The sequence below is a fragment of the Ochotona princeps genome, chromosome 11 (genome assembly GCF_030435755.1).
Source record: "Ochotona princeps isolate mOchPri1 chromosome 11, mOchPri1.hap1, whole genome shotgun sequence".
Classification (NCBI taxonomy): Eukaryota; Metazoa; Chordata; class Mammalia; order Lagomorpha; family Ochotonidae; genus Ochotona; species Ochotona princeps.
The window spans coordinates 14929742-14949393 of NC_080842.1; the positions used below are offsets into that span (position 1 = coordinate 14929742).

The 19652-nt window shown below is 45.6% G+C and overlaps 1 long non-coding RNA gene across 1 annotated transcript; it reads left to right on the forward strand.

Annotated features, from left to right (window-relative positions):
* Positions 1 to 6639: 6639 nt before the first annotated feature.
* On the forward strand, positions 6640 to 12151 carry LOC131481369 (uncharacterized). Its single transcript, XR_009246256.1, has 4 exons — positions 6640 to 6715; positions 7998 to 8139; positions 10096 to 10185; positions 11254 to 12151. It is a non-coding gene; the product is annotated as an uncharacterized LOC131481369 (long non-coding RNA).
* Positions 12152 to 19652: the final 7501 nt, after the last annotated feature.

Genomic DNA, 19652 nt, shown 5'->3' on the forward strand with positions numbered 1-19652 from the left:
AGAGGCTCTGGGTTAAATATTATCCCTTGGGACCCAACATGGTAACCTAGCAGCTAAAGTTCTCGCCTTGTATATGCCAGGATCCCATATGGGCGCCGATTCATATCCCGGCAGTCCCACTTCCCATCCAGCTCCCTGTTTGTGGCCTGGGAAAGCAGTTGAGGATGGCCCAAGGCCCTGGGACCCTGCACCTGTGTGAAAGACCTGGGAGAGGCTCTGGGCTCCAGGCTTCGGAATGGCTCAGCTCTGGCTGTTGCATCTGATCTGGCAGTGAATCATCGGATGGAAGATATCTTCCTCTCTTACTCTCCTCCTCTCTGTATATCTGACTTTGCAATAAAAAATAAATAAATCTTTAAAAGAAATACAAAATTATCCCTCCTCATAAAACTGTGTTTGAAACCCTGAATCAGACTTTCCTTCGGTGTGCATTTGTCAAACTCCAAAGGCCAAGCTAAGGAGAAGCAGCCTAGGGACTTCACAAGGACCCGGCTGTAGGAGAAGATCCTGCAGGAAACTGGAACCTCCACACACCTATCAATAGTGTAAGCCTGGGCTAGTATTTGCCTTCCGCCACAACTCTGACTCATACCACTGCCGCTGCTACCACTACCCGAGACATCAGGCCAAATTGCCTTTCTCCACCTTGGCCCTTGGGGAAAGGGAACAGAAGATCTGCTTTGGGTTTGCCCAAGTGGAGTGCATTGTGCAATTTTCCATCTTCAATTCATACCACCTGGGTAGTCCCCCAAAGCTGAAGTTGAGAATTTGTGTAGAATGCTGCTGAGTGGCAAGCAGCCCAAGGCTCACGGCATGAGAAAAACAAACCTTCCCAGATTGGTTTCAAGCATTCCCACTGACCAAATATTCAAAACCGTTGAGCTCACCAGTCCAGATCACAAAACTCATAGATACCCGGGCCCATCAGCCTTGTGCAGCTGTGAAAACAAACAGGAGATTTCCCTTCCAAAAGGTTTAAGATATTGCATGGTTTGTGAAAGAACAGGGAACAAGTATTTTAAAATTACATTTGAGGGGGGGAAAAAGGAATCTGTATTAGTTTGCTAGGGCTGCCATATGAAGTACTAGAGACAGGGTGATTTAAATAACAGAAATTTATTCATTTAAGATTCTGGAACTCAAGTTCAAGGTCAGAGTGCTAGCTGGATTGGTTTCTTCTGAGACCTCTCTTCTTGGCTTGGAAACGGTTGTCTTCTCTGTCTTCACATGATATTTTTCTCTTTGTGTCTTTGTAAAAGTTTATTTACTTATACTTATTTATTTGAGAATGAGACATACACACAGAGAGACAAGGGAGAGAACGTTCAACTGCTGGTTTAGTCTTCAAACACCTGCAGTGGCCAGAGTTGGGCTGCAGTCAAGGCTACTGGGGGAGACTCAATCCATACCTCCCACAGTGAGTGAGTGACTATGCCAGTTACCCAAACCAGTCCCACTTCTACCTTAGGATCTACACTGAAGGGAAGCTAGAGTTAGGAGCTAGAGCTGGGAATCAAACCCACGTACTCCAAGGTGGAACAGCACAGGCATCTTAACCATAAGTCTAAGAGTCTACTTTCTATGTTCCGTGTCTTCAACTCCATGTCTGACAGGAAAGGAGTCGTCTGGGATTACAGGTCACCCTAATGACCTCATTTGACCTTAATTACCCCTTTAAATATCCAGACAGTCACATTCTGAGGCACTAGAAATACCAACAATGCAAAACACATGTGCGTGCACACACACACACACACACACACACACACACGGTCTGATTTGATCTCCAGATCATGACTTTTTGCAGTCTGCCCCCAACATATGGCTGTAGGCTGCATTTATGCTAATACTTGGTTGGGCAATCAAGTTTCATTGGAACTAAGCCAGGCTCATGGGTTTGCTTCATGTTATAAAGTCAGAACTGAATAGATGTGACAGATCTACGTGGTCATAAAGTCTGATATGTTTCCTAGATGGTCTTCTACTGAAGCAGCTGCTGATTTCTTCCACAGAACAAGGCTGGCCAATAGAATCTTCTATGATAACAGAAAGGTTCTGCTGTTGTACAACTTCAATTTGAGAGCCTTTATCTACAAGTAGCAGTGAACACTTAGCATACAACTACCATAAGTAACTAAATTTCCTATCTTTTTAATTTACTTAAATAGCTGTTCTTTTTATAAGCTACTCTAGGCTTATTCTAAGGCATGCAGAACCATGTCCCAGGAGATGGTTTTGGGAGACAGTTTGAAGTCTGAGTCCTCTAAGTTGGAAGAACTCAGCAAATGCATTTGGCTTTTATTGATCTGCAGTAAGAAAGTATAACCAAAAACCCACCCACATTGTGACTGACAATAATCGAACTGCTTCTTAAAGCAAGAATTTTTCAGAAGGTGTTAGTTGGATTTATCATGTCTGCAACATAGTCTACAATGTACAGTGCTGAATTTAAAAATCGCTAGATTTAGAAGCAAGTGTTTAGTTGAGTAGTCAAGAAGCCAATTGGGATGCCCACATCTCATATAGAAATGATGGGTTTTGATTCTCAGCTCTGGATCCTAACCTCAGCTTTCTGGCAAAGCAAATCCTGGCAAGCAGTGGTGATGGCTCCAGTAGTCGAGACTGTGCCACCCATGTGGGAGCCCTGGATTGAATTCCTGCCTGCTGGCCTTGGTCCAGCCCAGTCCTGGCTGTTGTGAGCATTTTGGGAGTTTTCCATTCTCTCTCTCACTCTCTCTCTCTCCTCATGTAAATAAATGTCTTTAAAAAATCAGTAGGCTTTCAAATAAGCAGAAAAAATGCAATTGATACTCAAGGAAAAAGCACTCAGTAGAAATTAAGCATAAGATTGTAATTTGTTATTACAAATAATCAAACTGCTAAAAGGTAATATTTGAAGAATTAAAGAAAGGTACAAACTTACAGCAGGAGACTGTGGAGTCTCACCCATTCATTTGTGCATTCATCCAATGCGATGGATATAGACAGTTCTGCGACAAGCAGAGGGCCTGGTACTACAGCAAAAGGAATAAGAGATAATCTTTGCCCTCCAGGATCTCCAGAGTAACCAGTGGGATGTAAGCAGAGCCAGGTATAGCACAAATGAGGTGGAGTGTTTGTTTATCACCTGTATGTGATATGCCAAGACAATAAAAGAACATAAGTCATTTCCTCCATTTAAAAGTGTCTGAGAGCCTCACTGGGGTGTAAAAGGTACACCTAACAAATAATCACCAGACAAATGCTGTGTGACCTTGGGTTCCAACTTCAAGGACATCCATTTCAAACAGGAGCCCTTCCTGGCCCAGAGATGTGCTTCCTTTGGGTTCCTATGAGACAGCAACAGTCTGCCTCTGAAAATGCACATTTCCTCTGTCTGGGGGCAAGTCTGCTGGCAAAGGTTTTTTACAAGCAGTTTTCATCAGCTCCTCACCTGCTCAGCTGCAATTCCCAGGCCTCAAGAGATCCATTGCTTAGCCAAGGTTGAGCTGTATTTCCATGTACAACTGATGAGGCTGGCATTGAAAGCAAGAACAGCAGCAGTGTAGATGCTCTAACTGTCCCAGGAGCCCATTTTCCAGCCCTGCTCTGGCCAACAGAACTTTCTGCAGTGATGAAAATGCACTCGCTGACACTGTAGCCCTGAGCTGACTCATTTCATGAGTACTTGGGGTGTAACTGATGAAATGGGAGAATGGGATTCTTCATCTTATTTGATTCTAATCAATTTCATTCAGACTCAAATGTCTTCATTTTTAATGAACTCAGATTTAAATCTTAGCCACTATGTTGGACAGTAGTGCTTCTAAAGGACTCTGCAAAGCCAAGTTTTCCTTGAACTGAAAAGTGTCCTGGTGGTGATTCTCAACTAACAAATTGGACAGGACTGGACAGGAGCTTTTGCAGCTGAATGGGTCCATGCCACAGAGGTTGCCTTCTCTCCTCTCTGCCCTCAGCTTCAATGTCACTCTAGTGGTTTCCATAAATGGTTGTGGTTGGTATGGAACAAAGGACTTAGAAGACAACCTAACATGAATTCCATTAAGCCTGAATGCTGAGCTTATGTCTTCCATGACTTCTCATCTGAGAGAATGGAAAGATCAGCATCTTTCCAAAAAAACCATCAAGGACTGGAATGGGTCCCAAGAATCTGAATTCTTAGGAGTTGTCTAAACAGTTCCCCTGTGTGGCTGTGTTTGGGACCTGGCTCACTTCCTTCCAGAATCAGATATGGCAGCATGGAACTATCTTAGTGGGAGCTTCTACTCACACAAGCACTGACTGAGTCTATGACATGAAGTAGGTATCAGCATACATTAGGAAAACAGCTATGAAAAGACAGACAAGATTGCTGTCATATGATGATCACAAATAAATGAACATATAAGTGCCAATTAAGAGTGTTAACTGGCATGTAAGAAATGTAAGAATGTAAGAAATGTAAGTTATGAGTAAGAGAACAAATGGCTTTGAACATTTCTTCCACCCTACGGGCAGGGAAATCCTTTCAGGAACAGACACTAAAGCTTAAGTCTGTTGGTGCATGTTAGTTATGCTGACTTCTAGAGGAAAACATCCCAGACCAGAGGAACTGGAAGAGTAGAAACTCTGAAATAGGAATGAGTGGAGGCTGCCTAAGGGCCAGGAGGAGGTCAGTGTGACCCAACATCATGAGCAAATATGAGACCAGCAGAATAAGGGTCAGACCACATAGTCTCAAAGGGCAAGTGGCCTAGATTTAATACTATAATGTGATTACAAGCCATTAGCAGGATTTATATGACAGATTCACTCTTCAGAGATTATTTTTCCTGTTGTGTAGAGAATAGATCATATCCATAACAGGGCAAACATTGAAAGCCAGACACAGGACTTTTTGCAATAGTCTAAACAGGGGGCCAGGACTTGGAATAGTCCCGTCAGTATAGATAGGATGGCATGCCATTAAATCTTGGGTCTGTTTGGAAGTTAGAGATAAACAAGACTGGTTGGTTGTGAAGTGTGAGAGAAAGAAAAAGAGGAGCTGACGATCAGATGATCTTAAAATTTGAAGCGACTAGGTAGTTGATGGAGCTGTTTACCTCAACAAGGAGAGAAATAGGCTTTGGAGAGCTATCAGGAGTTTAGTTTGGGATGTTGAGGTTTGACTGGTCTCTCGGGCATCCAGGTGAAGATGTCACGCAGGCAGTTGGATGGATGAGTCTGCCCCTCAGGGAAGAGGGAAGGGTTGGAGTGAGAGAGTTGAGAGCCATGAATGTATAGATGAAATGAGAGTGAGTGAGAGGGAAGGGAAAAGCGGAAGGCAGGAGCAAAAGAAGAAATGGGAAAGGGCTGGAAGGAAAAGGGGAGGAAGCAATGAGGGGCAAAGAAAGGGAGAGGAGGGTAAGAGGAGGGCTCTGAAGAGCTCATGCTGAGGAATCTGGCCTAAGCGGTCCTGTGAGCTGTGCAGTGCGAGGATACCAAGAAAATGTGGTATCACGAGATCCCGGAGAAGAACACACTTCAGGAAGGAGGAAGGGGCCCACTCCCTCCACAGACGCTGGGAACTGTGTAAGATGGAACAGAGATTCCACTTCTGGATTGTGCACGTCAGAATGGGTGGTGTGCCACAGCAGAACGGAGGGTGAGGAAGCAGGTGGGCGGGGAGAGGGAGGAAGCAGAGAGTGAAAATCCTGACATTTTCAGGAATTTGGCCATAAAAGGAAATTGAATGGGTCCGGCGCGGTGGCCTAGCAGCTGAAGTCCTCACCTTGCAGGCAGCGAGATCTCATATGGGCGCTGGTTCTAATCCCGGCAGCTCCCTGCTTGTGGTCTGGGAAAGCCGACAAGGACGGCCCAAAGCCTTGGATTCCTGCACCAGTGTGGGAGACCCGGAAGAGGATCCAGGCTCCTGGCTCCGGATCCACACAGGTCCAACCATTGTGACTGCTTGGGGAGTGAATCATCGGATGAAAGATCTTCCTCTGTGTGTCTTACACTCTGTATATCTGTCTTTCCAATAAAAATAAATAAATCTTTTTCTAAAGGAAATTGAGTGCTTGCCTATGATTACTGGGGAATATAAATAAGAGCAAGGGAAAAATCTTGGTTTTGTTCTTGTTTTGAAGCTAAGCTATTTCAGCTCAAGTGCATTTGTCAGCGAGGATGAGACACCAGTCAGAAATTCAGCAGGTGCGGAGTGGTGAGCGAGGACACCTGGGACCTCTTCCAGAGCAAGCTGAGTCACAATGTGAGAATGGAATCTGGGAAGGGGCACTCCCGGCTCCGTGTGGGAACCTGAGCCTTCGGCGATGTTGGACAACGTGATTGGCCGCTCACAGTTTGACGTCACAGTAGCCTCTTGACGACTCCTAGAGCCTGATACCATCAGTTGGCACAGCGCTTCCCACCCAGGCAGACGTACCAGTCATGCTGCAGCCCCTGAAGAGTGGGAGGCTCTGGCTGTCTCAAGGGCCTGGCGCTTGCTGCAGTAAGAGCCAAACAGCCTGGTCTCATCGAACCTCCACCTTCTGTTCAACCCAGGGCCTACCGCCCCACCTCCACCCCAACATAATTGGCCTTTGGAATCATCATCTATTCAGTTTGGAACAGCTTCCTGCTTTTTTTTCTCTCTTTCAGCTTTTGCTTGTTTTAATTAAGTCATCTTTTTTTTTTTTTTTTTGGCAAGGATGGTTGCCGCGGTTATGGAAGGAGTGAGGAGCTTGCTTCAAATCAGGTATGTCACTCTGACCTCCGACTAGAACTCAGAAGGGACAGCAGAGATCTGGCACACCCCTGGGGCAACAGAGCCACTGTTGGAGCAATGAGGGACCCAGGTCAACATTTCTTACTAAATAAGGACCGAAGTGACACCCGCTTCAACTTCCATATCATGCAGAGTTAAAAACCCTGCTAGCACACTTCTTTCCTTGCCTTTCTGTCTCTTTGCAGCCCTTCTTCATGTCTGTCTTTCCGCTGCACGGAAGAGAGAGGTCCGTGAATGGAATACCCCCCAATCAAGGCCTTTTGCATTATTTTTTTACACACGGCTGATGTGTTCCTTCACAGATGGTCGGTGAATCTAACATGCAATAAACACGTAAGTGATATCAAAAACCTGGTAGAGGAGGCTTGATTCCTTCATTTATTTTCTCGAATTTCTCTTGGGAGAGATGGGTCAGGTGTATTCTACGCACCAGCATGAGTATGCTGCTACAGAGCTTGGCCTCTGAATGTGTGTCTGTAAGTGATAGACTTTTTCTGTTCCGTATTTAAGCCCCAAACCAAAGGTTTCCCACATGCGTGGCAGGGTGCTTGGACCGTCTTTTGCTTTCCCAGGAGCATTTGCAGAGAGCTGGGTTGGATGCAGAGTAGCCCAGACTCAAACTGGTGCCCATATAGGATGGCAACACCACAGGTGACAGCTCAACTTGCTGCACTATAGCAAGGTGCCACTCCCAGCACTCGATGTTTTTAATAGGTGGCACCAAAGTCTCAGTAATGCCCATGGGGGAACAGGCTGCTGCCCTGTAGAACAAAGACAGGGTGACGGCAGGCAAGAGGCCCAGACCCACTCATAAATTCCAGCTCACAAAGAAGCAACACGTGGCCATGGCTGTGTCTGGATGGAGAGCCAAGAGCTGCTTTCCAAATCGCTTCCCAGAATGAGCTTCATTCTACCATGGGAACAATCGCTGTGGCCTGGCCCAAGAACCAGGAGTACAAACCAGCCCCTGTGCATTCCACCCTTGGATACCAGACTATTCCAGAATAGTAGCTAGGGCCACCAAACTCAGAGCCACGTGTGCTAAAGATACTGCTTGCCAGCTCAGCACAGAGGGCAGAAGTGGTTGCTGTTACTCTGGGACGCCATTTGAGCTGACACTGAAAACACAGCTGTGTGATGCCCTGCAGGGCAACTGCTTTCACTTGAATGAGAGCTCTCTGATGGCTATTGGGGAACAATAGAAATAAAGACGTATATCAGCATGTAAGCATTAAATAACTTGTACCTCCAGGAAATGCCACGCAGGCTGAAAGTCAAAGAAACAAGCCCCGTGCTGACAGGTCTTGAATGGGAACCTTGCTGGATTTTTTTCTTCTTGGATTATTATGCGTGTGGGACTTGGGGAACCATGTGACTATGCCACTGTACAGCAGGTGATGTCATAATTTATAAGCAGTATCAGCTAAGGGAGTGATTTGTTCCTGGATTGTGACTACTAATATAATATTAACATTGTTCTCAGCACACAAATATTTAAGAGTAGTAAAAAGCCTGACAGCTGAGCAGAACACGCACAGCAGGTGCTCCAAGGGTGTGTGTGACTTTCCCAGGTCCCTCACCAAATATGGAATCTCTTCTACTCCCAACCTGAGTTACGGATTGATGGCAAAAATCTCAGCCTTGACACTCGGGGGAGCTCAGCAGCATGAAACAGTGGAGGGTGAGCCTTGGGAGTCACAGCTGGTTCCTATGCCAAACACCCAAGGTAATGTAGACAAGGTTCTGCATGCTGGAAATGGATCTAGCAGGTGTGTGGGGGCTGGCTTAGCTAATGCACTCAGCTACCGCTGAGTTCTAAATGACTCTGCTCAAAACAGGCCTTGTGCGTCCTAGCAGGGAGCAGATGGGAAAGAAACCATGAAGCTGCTCTGGCCCCAGGCATCACTCACGGGCCTTATGAAAACACTGTCAGTCTGAAAACAGCAGCTTAGGCTGTGTGGGCAGAATGGCCAGGCCAGAGATTCCTCAGAGCAGCCTCACTGGGTGACCTTGATCGGGTTGGTTCACTTCTCTGAACTCTAGCTTTCTCATCTGTGAAGTGGGAATTCACATACCCACATTGTCCAATACCCAGATTGTCAAAACTAGGAGATCTCATCCATGTAAGTTCGTTAGTACATACATGTGCCCCTAGCATAGGATAGTCCTCAGTATACATTAGCCATGAGCATTGCCTGGCCAATCAGTGGGAAATTAGTGGGCTTCTGAGCAGCTCTTCCAAGATGTTAATGTATGGAAAACAAGAGAAACAGGAAGCCAATGCTTTACCAAAATAAATCAACATCTAATCCGTATCTTTCACCCACTGAACCCACTGTGATACTTATACTCTCTGTCTCCATGGAGGGCTCTTTCAAGCAGGTGCCCTTAAATCCTGACACGGTTTTTATATCTGGACATGAGGTCTTCCTGGCTTCAAACTTTTGGGTGTGCTTTACATGTCACTTGGTGAAACCATATCTTGTCTATATGTTCTTTAGTGGGCCAGTCAAGGATCTAGAAACTTCAGCGACACGCAGGTCCTCAGGGAGTGGATCTGGAGTCCTCTGGAGGTCTCTCTCACTATGTAGTAAATTCCTTCCCAATTTGTCTCAGCAGAACCACTGTTCAAACCCATACCCCATGGGTTTTGCTTGGTTCTTTGCATGCAAAAGTCAGTGTACCTCCCAAGACACAAATCAGGAAAAATATAACTAATTAATATGATTTGACATTGCTTGTTTCTTGATTTTTGTTTACAAGTTCTTTAGCCCAGATGACTAAAGGTTAATGACTTGTAATATAGCAGATACAATACTTTTACAAATTCACATGAGCACATTTGAGAGGATACCAAGGTAAATCACACAGTACTCCCAAGTGTCTTAGTGTCCTGGGCCAGCATAACAACTTACTACTGACTGGTTGGTTTACAGCAAACGATGATTACCCTACTTTTGTGGAGGCTTGAAGTCTGAGCAAGGATCATGATATGCAGCACCTTGTATCATTTCTGAGGTGTCCATGCATCTGGGTTCCAAGTGTGAAGCGCATGCTTTGTACCTATTGGAAAACTCATTAGTATTTGTTGACTGGTGGCATGGGGAAGCTAACTCCAATCCAGATTCTTGAATTACTAAGCTAGCCCTTGTCACACACATCATCCCATGATCCTTTGTCAAGCGGCTCTGAATAACAACAATATAATGATGATCAAACAACAACAACAACAACCCCTCCCCAAAACTGATTCAAACAAGCAGCCTAGAAGGGTATGATGACCCTGCTTATTAATCAGCTAATTGTTTTCCTTGTGTCTGGAACATATTCCCACTTCACTGTTCCTTCAGGCAACCAGTTGAGCTTTTCCAACATGCTAAAAACTGGGAGAAAATAGTGGCGGACAGCATGGATCGTACCCTGCTTTGTTGAATTTGGAGGTAAACGTGTAATCCAAATGCCCACGTGCCAGTGACTACAACATGAGGCTGCATTACCTTTTACACCCAAGTACCATTGTGGGTACTTGCCAACCTAGCAAGAGTTCAAGTGCGCTGGAGCAACATCAAAGTCATCTGCCTGTGCTCTTGTTGGTCTTGTGTTAGCTCCTGTTGGTTCTCTTTCCCTTTTGTCTAGTGTCAACTTAAGAGGACAGAACTAAGGCAAACTCCATTAGGGCTGTGCCCTAACTGCTGTTTCCAGACTGTCCTGCCTGCTGGCCTTTCTCCCCTTCAAGGGGGCTTTCCTGGAGTCAGAGAGTGGAGTCAGGGGTCCCCACCAGCCATGCTTACTAGGTTTTCACTTGTGGGCCCAGGCATAGTCCAAGCTTGGTTTAGCATAACCATCCACCCAATACAGGATTCAGGTTCTGTCTGATCCTCTGTGGTTTGACTGTGTTGCTGTTTGCTCCAGTTGAGCCCTCACCTGTCTGGATGCTGGTATAGTTTCTCAGCTCTCACCTCCCAGGTGTGACCCACAAAATGGCATCAAGTTGAACAACGAATGGAAATTTCATAGAGCACAAGAATGCTCCAATTGTTCAGAATTTCACTCCCCACTGGTTCTACCTCCCTCGCTTGGCAGAGATTTAAAGAATTTTCTCAAAGCCAGACAGCTGGTGATGGCCTTCCGATGCCTGATTTTATCAGCAACTGGATGTCACCATTTGCTGGGGTTGTCAGGTCAAAGTACTTCAGATTGGGTGGCTTCACTGGAAAATGTTTGTGTTCGTGCAGTTCCAGAGGTTAGAAGGCTGGGATTGAGGTGTTGGTAGGGCTGATCTGAAGGGTGTCTGCAGTGTTCTTCTATTGGTACACAGTGAAAGCTTGCCTTTATCTTGACATGGTGCCTGTGTGTGTGTCCATGTTCAAATGTTCTCTTAATAAAGATGCCACTCATACTAGATGAGGTGTCACTGCACCACCTGTTGCTGTAAATTAAGAACACGTCCTTCTGATTCCACCTGCAATGACTTAGTCCCAAACAGAGGCACCTTTTCATGTTGCCAGGGAGTTAGAATTTAACACATGAGTTCTGGGAGGACACAGTGCACCCACAGCACCTGCCCTAACTTAGTTTGAAGATGGAGAGCGCACTGCTTCATGTGGTCAGATGCCATCAAGACAGGAAATCCTAGCTCACAGAGGCATGCACAGCTGTTTGGGGGAAGAGGTGAGTTTTCCTTAAACTCCATGTTCTCTGTGTCTTTCAAATGACTTCATGCTCAACATGTTTGGGGTGGGAGTTTTATTAAGATACTGATGTAGATGCCCACTCACTATGTAACTGGGCTCCAGATTTCAGCTTCCTGCTAATATAGACCCTGGAAGGCAGCAAGGATGGCTCAAGTAGTTGGATTCCTTCCACTTCTGTGGGATTGAGTTCCCGGCTCCTAGCTTCAGCCTGGCCTGGCCCTTGCCCTTGGGAGAGTGAACTAACATGGAAGCTCTCTGTTTGACTTTCTCAATATTTTTGGAAAACATTCAAGAGCACTTAGCCACACTGCTGCTGTCAAGGAAATGCAGGCTGGTGGAGGCCACTGGAGCTGCTCATTCTCTGTAGGGGAACAGCCTGCCTCGGTACTCTCTGTGGCCGGGCACCAGATGTCAGCTCTCACATTCAGAGCCTCCCACAGAAGCCATTGACATTTATTTAGAAACTAATTGTGCTGCGGTTTGGGACACGAAATGGAAAAAAAAAAAAAAAAAGATCAGCTCACATTGCAATCCATCTTGGAATGAAATGGCTGTCGAGGCACCAGAAGAAAATTGCTCCATTAACTCAAAGGCAAGAGCTTCAATTTGGAGGCCAGAAAGGCCAGAGCCACGAGATGAGGGTCTCTGGATTGCACAACCATCACTGCATTTTAACAGCATAGCTCTCCTGGGAGTGCTCAGTCCCTGCCTTCCTCCTTCTCCCCCCCCCCTTTCCCGGAACAACTAATGCTCAATTATCCACTAGCATGTTAACCGCACACTGATTGGACCTTGGTCCTCAACAGGAGCCACGCCCCACCCCCCTCTAGCACTAGAAACTGTCTCCATCCTCTGAACCACAACTGAATGGAAAATCAACACCCACCAGAAACATTGCAGGACATTGTGTGTGTGTGTGTGTGTGTGTGTGTGTGTGTGTGTGTGTGTGTACATGCTCACTTGTCTGGTTTTTCATGGGAGGCTGTTAAGATGCAGAATCTTGGACTCCACACCAGAGCAATTGGATCAGAATCTGCATCTTAACAAGATGTTACATGTCCTCTGAATCAGCCCTTCTCCAAGGCTGGGCTGAACGCAGGCCCTCAAGAGCAGATCGTCAAACCAATGAATGGTCTGCACTTCCCTTGCAGGCACTTACTGTGTCCCTGGCTGACCACTATTAGTCATCTTGGAATCAAGCTACCATTAGCATGAAATATTTATATCTCCTGGTCCACTCAGTTCCATGCAAAATGATTGATATTTAGTTAGAGTCTTTCAGATGATGGATTTCTGAGCCAGAAATGATCTCTGGATTTTCTGCTATCGGGGATTCTGTTGTGTCATGGTGTTCAATGCAGTAGAATTTTATTATCATTAATGAATTCCAGCTCTGTATGATTCTTAAATGGAGGATCTCAGAATGCCAACCCCAATAAGGAATTTAAGATTTACTAAGATCAGCCCCCCATTCAGCAGATGAGGAAGTGGTGTTGTCATCCAGTCACAGCCTTAAACAAGGTCCCAGAGTGTCAAGCAGGGACACCATTTCTACTCTATACTGTGCCGATCTGTGTTACACTGGGTTAATCAGGAGGCTGTCCTAGATATTTTCTCTGGCAACTTTGCAGCCTCCAATCAAGCTAAGAGGAATGGAAACAGAACAAAGGTTCTTGGGTAGGTAGAGTTGCTTCTGCTGGCTTCTCCCTTTTCAGCACTCACTGGAAAGAGAGTGACTAGTTGAGAATATCTGTGACTATTTTGTTATCATAATGTAATTGCTGTGTAAGGTATTTGCAACCTACCCCCCAGTCCCAAGGACTTGTGAATGGGGGTGACATCCAGGAATGCAAGGGGAAGCTTCATCCCTCCAGTTTTACTCTACTTTTTTTTTTTTTGCTAAGTGTCCAGGCTTTAAATAATGCCCTTGCCTCTCTTTCTTCTGGGTATGTTTATGAGACACTAGAGAACCATCAGCAGTGACATCACAGTCACAGTAATGATAATTTTGAATAAATAGTTATTTATTCAACTGAGTTTAGAAATGTTAAGTGGTTGACTTCTGTGGGACGGGGACCATGGGGTCTTCCTGACTGTAACACTTTGGGCACATGGGCGTCTCTAAGACAACAACTCCAAATTGTCAGTGTAGCCCACCAACTTCATCACCTCTACCCTCACCATACGTGAAAGACCTGCAGAAGCCAACCCTGGGCAAGGTGGTCTCTTGTGAATGCCCACCATTTGTCGTTTTTATTGATGTGCATTCTGGAGTTTAGGGACTAAATTGTTTTTGACCTAGTAAAGTTAGGTGGAAATGCTTATCACAGGCAGAGAAAAAGCCGTAGCTTGTAGCCAGAAAACTACGTTAAATGCAGAAAGGAGCAGGTGTTCAACCAAGATGTGTATCAATAGAAGACTGGATAAGGAAAACTGGTATATACACATGGTGGAGTGCTACTACTCAGCCACAAACAGAAAGAGATCCTGTCTTTTGCAACAGAATGGATACAACTGGAGGCCATTATACTTTGTGAAGTAAGCTAGAGCTAAAAAGGCAAATATCACATGTTTTCTCTTGATTTGCTTTAGCTAATAAAGAGAGTACTAAAAATGAAATGTATATGAGTGAAAATCACATACTGGGAGTTGATGAGCATTCATGGTCCTTGTCTATACTGTTGTGGAGCAGTGGTCCTTTTACTTTCTATCTGTTGAACTCTAGTAGAGGATTAAGTCTGTGATTATAAAGTAAATCAAAATGTGTTGTCACAAAAATTAAAAAAGAAATAAAGAAAACAGGGAGGGAGTGAAGCATCTTCATTCTTAGAACTGTATCTTTGATGTGCACAAAATCTGTTCTCTTCCTAGTAACCAAAAATAAAAAAGGGAAAAAAAAGAGAAAGGGGCAGGTATTTCAAGGTTTGCCTATAAATGGTTTAAACAAATATTTTTAATATATCTCCTATATATTTACATGTCTGAATATGAATAATTGATGCCTGTGTTAAGCTATATTAAGCTATATAAGGTATTTACATATATTTAAATGAGTCAAATAAATTGTATGTAGATTAGCTGGAGCTCATTCACACACACACACACACACATACACACACACACAAATATACATTAAGAGGATACTCCAAAGGACCATAAAATGGAATTCAAAGATAAGTTTATTTTGGTGTAAAAAAAATTTGGGATCCATGCACAGTTTTTTATTCATGTGCATTTTTCATAAATTCTTTAATGTTGACTCATACTATGCATCTCCTATCTGATACTATCATTCATATATATATATATATATACAGCACACATCAATAAAGAACCTGTATCTGTTTAGGTTCCATATTATGCCCATGACTGTGGGTCTGATCACCTCACACTTCCCATGGATATTGTTTTTGACCGTTAGTTGCTTCCACGTCTGCCTGGGCGTAGAAGGATGTCAGGGGGTCTAGTTTTCCCTGTGATGTAGTGAGCAGCTCTGTCCATGAGGTGGTGGTGTTAGTACAACGAAGCCGGAGGGAGCAGGGGCAGGGCTTAGAGCCGTGTCAGGCCCAGGGACTGCAGCATGTACGGACGTCCTTGGGCCTCCACCAACTCCCACCCCCACGTCTGACCCATGAGTGGCCACTGGCTCTGTGCAAACTTTCAGACCAGCCTGACTCAAGGTCTTGCAGCCTTCTAGGTGGGAGAACCCCACAGGAGGCCATGGCAATGCTGGCTGAGAAAAGAGTACTCGAATCCGAAGGCTCCCAGGGGAACCAAAGGCTGCTGCATGCTATGGCCCACAGCTGTGACTATTGGCTTTGAGTTCCCCAGTTAATGTGTTAGTCAACTCATGAAGCTGGCGTTGCACTTCCTGGGCAAGGCTCTGCCTTTTAACACACACCTGGGGAGGCTCTGCTGCTTGGAGCGTGAAGCGACAGGCTCCAACCACTAAAACAACTCTGTAGAATCTGTGCAAGGGCCTGCTCCTAAAGGGGGTGTCACATGTAAATACCTACTCTAGCTCCACAGTGGGAAGATGCTGTGAAAGCCATTCACAAGTGAATGGTTGCTGCAGGCTTGCTTTCTAGTTTCACAAAGCTACACTGCTTAATTTCATGAAAATGTTCCAGTTTTGTGAGGTCATATTTCCTTTTATAATTTTTTTGTATAAAAATAAGTGCACCCAAGACAGATAGGAATAGGAACTCTGGTTGGAGTGTTTGCTGTGAGCACTTGCTCTACCTGGTTAATTTCAGGCCATTTACAGCCCCTGCGTTTTTGGGGATTTCACAAAGGCCTTGAGAGACAGGAGAACTTGACTGGGGTAATCTGTGTGTAAGCTGCAGCTGCACACCCAGATCCACCTGGCTTCCCAGGCTCAGGGCACTGCTATGCTGACACTCAATGGACTACCAAAAAGAAGACATTAACAATCACCTAAGCATGGCCCTCATTGTCTGCAGAGCTCCCAGCTCAGATCATGTTAAGAACAGGGGTCTGTGTTTTCCCCACTGGTCTTCTCTCTCACTGGCTGCTTCTTATTAGCCCAAGCCTGTGGGTGTCCAAGGCGGGGCTAAGCTGATTCTGGCTCCTTGCTCTCAGGAGTGAAAGCTGCCTTGGTGGGCAAATTCACAGAAAGCCCGTTGACGGATTGAGGGTGGGAGGCTGTTCTGACGCACCTGTTCTGGCCAGGGGAGAAATCTGGGGTTCATGAATTCTACGTGGGCCTGGGATGGCAAGAGCTCCTCGTAAGCAAGTTTGCCCTCTCTCTCAGCTTGGCTCAGACCTGACTCCACTGAGGCAGAGCCAAATGCCACTGATGACAGAACTTCTCAACTCAGCCTGCCTTGCTTTGGAATTTACCAGCCAAGCGGAAGCAGTCTTAGGACCAAAACCTTGTACCGTGGGAACTAGATTCTTAGATGTAACTCCCAAGTTAAACTAGATCCAAAAGGAAATTGGGTCTTCATTGAAGAAATTTAATACATTTTGTACTACCTTATTGAGCGCTAGCAATGTAACGACTGACATGTGCTGAGTTCTTCCTACAGACCAAGTCATACCTCTGTAAGTGCCTCGTTATGTCCCTTGTTAGATGCGAAGGGTTTGTACCCAGAACAATGAAGCCCTCACCTTAAGTGATTGGATCAAGTCTCCTCAACTAGCAAGCTGAGGTGCTACAAACTGAATTGATAACCACCATTCTGTATTAGCAAGTCAGATCCCCACTTGGCTCACAGTTCTGCATGGGGTTCGCTCTGAGTCATGAAGCTCTGCTGAGTTCTAGATGCTTGGAAGATGTGACTCCTTGGGGAAAGGCACAGAACACACAAATTGCTAAGGATGGAGTTGGGGGTGGGGCACTGTGGGTGGCAGCCAGCTGGCAGCCTTGAAGGCTTTCCAGTTTTCCCACCTTCTTTCCTTCCCCTTAAATCCTTCCTGCCTTGTCTATCATTGGGCAAATCAACTTTGTGAGGCTCATTGAGACAACAGTATTTGAGTATCCTAATCATGACTCCATATGCCTTGCAGTTTTGCTTATTTTAAAATCAGCACTGGGCCCAGTGTGATGGTTCAATGGCTAAATCCTCATTATGCAAGCAATGGGATTCCATCTGAGCACCAGTTTGTGTCCCGGCTGCTCAATTTCCCATCCAGTTCCCTGCTTGGGAAAGCAGTAGAGGATGGCCCAAAGCCTTGGGACCTGTACTCACATGGGAGACCCAGAAGAAATTCCTGGCTCCTGGCTTTGTATCAGCTCAGCTCCAGCTGCTGTGGCCATTGGGGGTGAACCAGCAGATGGGGGATTTTTCTCTCTGTCTCTCCTCTCTGTAAATCTGATCTCTCTTTTCGATAAAAATAAATACATCTTTATAAAAAATCAACAATCATGATAATGGGGCAGTTTCATCTTGGAATACCCTACTGGAACCTTTGCTTTAGTCTTGACCTTAACCCTCTGGCTTAGACTCCAGGCAACAGCCTACACCAGTGGATCATACTAGGTCCACCCTTATCATGGCTTTGTGGTTGTGTGATCTTTTTGCTCCTGTCTTTCTGGCCCTAGCTCACAGGTAATGGGCTTAATTGATGCTGTAAAGTTAATCTGCCAGGAACCCAGGGAACACTCTGCTTCATATGCTTGCTCTGACAGACACTGCCAATCTCATTAGAGGCTTTAATTCTTACAGCCACATGGAGTTGCAGGTCACCAAGCTCCAGACATGCATGACTGAGTGACACTGGGTTAGAACACAGCAGGCAGACAATTGGCTGCTACTGTAGGCCTCAACTTTATTTGAGCATGACTTTTTAAAAAAAGATTTATTTTCATTGGAAAGACAAATTTATAGACAAGGAGAGACAGAGAGGAAGATTTTTCATCCACTGGTTCACTCTCCAAGTGCAATGGCTAAAGCTGAGCTGATTTGAAGCCAGGAGCCAGGAGCTTCTTTCAGGTCTCCCATTTGGGTACAGGATCCCAAGACTTTGGGCTATCCTTGACTGCTTTCCCAGCCCACAGGCAGGGAGCTGGATGGGAAGTGGAGTATCCAGGATGTGAACTGGAACCCATACGGAATGTTGGTGCTTGGAGGTGGAGGATTAGTCAGTTAAGTCATTGCATTGATTTCTTAGTCCTGAAAGGCCTGAAATGCCACCACTTCTTGCCCAAGCTGGACACTGCCCTCAGAACTCACAACTGGCGCAGGTCCTGAATTTTGGTCTTGCCTCTCTCAGTGGACTCTTGGAGTTCATCCAATCCTTTTGCTTCTTGGTGCCTCCATGGTCCCACCTGAAGCATGTGGTCACAAATATTTGCTTAGGATCATTTTAGCAGCTGTGAAGTGTCCTGGGATTCCTGAATGAAAGACACTCTATTCATGTTTAGGGGACTGAGTGATGATTCTGGCTCAATCTGCACTGTGGAGCATGGCAGAGGACAGACTGGGCTCATTCAGCCTTCATGCAGTCTTAATTTTCTCCCAAAGCTTGACAGAGAACGGGGCCGTCTCAGCATGTTCAAAGTATGTTTTATTTGGTAGAGTGATTTTTCCCCCCTTTACTTTCCATTGCACATTAGCAAAGGCAAAACTACCCAGTGAGGAGAACAATCATGAAAGGAGAAAGACTTCTCCAGGGAGACCTGCTTCTGGGGTCACTAAGAAAGTCAAGGAGGCCCCTTGGACAGGGGCTGGGATTAAATTATGAGTATGCTGGGCACTTGTGGGGCCCACCCTGAGTAAATCACAATGCCATTTTGACAGTTATTTGCACAGGCTGGTAAGTCTTTGTTCTGAGCATGCGTCCTGCAGGAGAGCAGAGCTGAGAACGAACAACAGGGTATGTTTGGGGCTTACTAGGGATTGATGTGTCCTAGTCCATTGGGGGTGCTTTAACCCAATGTGGTTGACCAGATGACACATAGACAGCAGCAGTGGATAGTTCACAGTTCTGCGGAACAGAAGCCTGGGAGCAGGGTCTCAGCGTGGTCCATGACGTCTTCCAGGCTATACTTTGTTGACTTCTAGTTGTAACCTCACAAGGCAGGAAGAGAGTGGGAAGTGTCTCTGGTGCCCCTCGACTAAGGACACTAATTCCATTTATGGCTGCGCCATTGTCATGACATAATTACTGCTCCCAAAGCACCTCCTAGCACCCTCCCCTGGTGATTGGGGCTAGCTGGTTAGGGTTTCACATGTGAATTTGGAGAGAGATAAATCTTTGGTCTGTTGCACTGAACACGCTTGCCTTTTTTTTTGGTTGTTTGTTTGTTTGTTTGTTTTGTAAAATCAGGAATACACAGAAGAGGATAGACAAAGAGGAAGATCTGTCCATTTATTCACTCCCCAAGTGGCTGCAATGACCGGAGCTAAGCTGATCTGAAGCAAGGAGCCAAGAGCTTCCTCCAGGTCTCCCATGCAGGTGCAGGATTCCAAGGCTTTGGGCCATGCTCAATTGCTTTCTCAGGCCACAAGCAGGGAGCTGGATGGGAAGCGGGAGCCCCTGGGGCACAAACCGGCATCCATATGGGATCCCGGCATGTGCAAGGCAAGGACTTAAGCTACTAGGCTACTGTGATGTGCCCAACACATTTACTTTTTTTTTTTTTCACACACTTGTTTTTAAAGATGACTCCATCACTGAAACCCACAGGCCTAAGTTTGTCTTGTGGCTGCAGGAGCACAGTCCTACCGCTTAGCTCCCAGTCCTCG